This window comes from Carassius gibelio, chromosome B2 (assembly GCF_023724105.1).
Source record: "Carassius gibelio isolate Cgi1373 ecotype wild population from Czech Republic chromosome B2, carGib1.2-hapl.c, whole genome shotgun sequence".
Taxonomy (NCBI): Eukaryota; Metazoa; Chordata; class Actinopteri; order Cypriniformes; family Cyprinidae; genus Carassius; species Carassius gibelio.
The window spans coordinates 12902786-12905059 of NC_068397.1; positions in this window are offsets into that span (position 1 = coordinate 12902786).

The following is a 2274-nucleotide window of genomic DNA, read 5'->3' on the forward strand; positions in this document are numbered from 1 at the left end:
AATATAAAAAGTATTGGTTGGATAGAAGGAGAAATGGCAAAAACAATGGATTTAGTAAATAGGAAATTTAGTGATGCAGTGCCTATAGCTGCACTCCCACCGTGGTTATTTAATATGCCTGCAGTAGACCTGTAAATTCTAGAAGTGGAAAAATCTAAAAGTGATGCAGTCAATGAAATAAACCAGTATATTAAATGGTTATACTATGACAACAAATTTATACAGATGGATCAAAAGATCCAGAATCAAATAAGACAGGAGTAGCAATGGTCATACCACAACAAGAAGTAATTATTGCAAAAAGAACACCAGACTACTTATCTGTATATACTACAGAGATGATTGCTATTGTTTTAGCTTTACATTGGTTAGAAGATGCACAGAATAAGAAAACAGTTGTATCCAATTCACTGGTGGCTCTAAGAAGTATTCAGTCAGGACAATCAAATTGCAGACAAGATATTATAATAGAAATCATGCAACTGCTATATAGACTTCATGCTCATGACAAGGTTGTTTCATTTTTATGGATTCCAGCACATGTTGTAATAGATGGAAATGAAATGGCAGATAAACATGCTAAGAGATCAGTTAATAGAAATATTGTAGAAATTGATGAAAAAATCAGCAAAGCAGAAGCAAAGACAATTATTAAGCAAGCTGTAATAAATCTTGGCAACATAAATGGGATACGGAGAAGACGGGTAGACATCTGTATAAAATCCAAAAGAAAGTACACTGTAAAAAATGAGGAGTAGGATTTACTTGAAAAAAGCTTGCTAAGTTTTTTCACTCAGAAAATTGTAGTAAATTTACAAACATTTGCTAAGTAAAAGCCTAAACATAATTATTAGTAGGTTTAATTAGACATTTTTAAGTTATGTTTACTTGGAAATTCCCAGTAAATTTTGGTGACTCTTTGTTTCTGAATTTTACATTGTGTAGCCTAATGCTTATTACTGAAAAAAAGCGTACAACTGTATTTTTCTTTTGCAAATTTTGCACTCATATATTTTAAGTACAACTTAAACATTGAATTTAATAAAATCTGTGAGTTTATGCAATTTACTTTAACAAGGTAACACTGGTAAATCATCGTGCTATTAAAGCATTTGGTTCACTTGCAAACATGCAAGTAAGCATGTAGACAGGCTGTTATCATTTTAAGATGATATGCCCACTCAATAAAATTAATAGCCACCTGAACACAGAGACCTCAATACTTGGTACACCACACACAATGACGGTAACAATCAGTGAATACTGTTTGAGTATCAATGGGTCATTTTGAATAGAAAATAAACTCCAGGTGTCACAAAACAGTATGTTACTAAAACAAACAACAACTAACAACTAAAATAAACAACTAACAACAGAAGCAACCATAAAACAGTGTACATTTTTAATTATTCATGCCCCATTGCTTGATGGGAAATATGGCATCATAACTTTGATATTTACTTAAAGAATCCTTGTAAACATAACAAACGGTTCCTAGTAAAATATACTTGAGTTTTAACTTTCATTTCTACCTAGTCAGTTCCATTTGAATTTACTTGTGTATTTAAGTAAAATAAATAAAAATGAAACCTCAAGTAGCTTATTGAATTAAACATGATATTTTGAAGTAAAAAGACAAAATAGTATTTGTTTGTAAAATTTACTTAACTGATGCTATCTTTATTTACAAGTTCAAAAAATAATTTTTTACAGTGTAGGATTTCCAAAAAATAAGACTGAAAGTGACTTAAAAAGAAGAAATAATAGCAAGATTGAGATTAGGACATTCATTGTTAAATGGAATTTTACATAAAATCAGTAAACATCCTTCTGGATTATGTAGATTTTGTGATGAAATTGAAACAGTGGAGCATATTTTATTATGGTCTAGAGCATATAGTAAAGAGAGACAGATGCTGGAAACAAAGTTACAATCAGAAGGTGCAAATAACATGACATTAGAACTAATATAAAGTAATAGACAGTTCAGAAGAATGATAATAAGTTATTTTATAGACACAGGAATCTTTATAAGAGTATAAGGATTAATTGTATTGAAGTAAGGGTTATATATATATAAAGCTTCTCATTGACACTCCACGCTCCACAGTTAAATTGGTGGGTGTAGTGCACCAAAAGCAGGCTTGCCCATCGCCAATAAACACTACAAGAAGAAGAAGAAGAAGAAGAAGAAGAAGAAGAAGAAGAAGAAGAAGAAGAAGAAGAAGAAGAAGAAGAGATTACAACTTTTATTTTGAAAATCCTAAAGCCCGG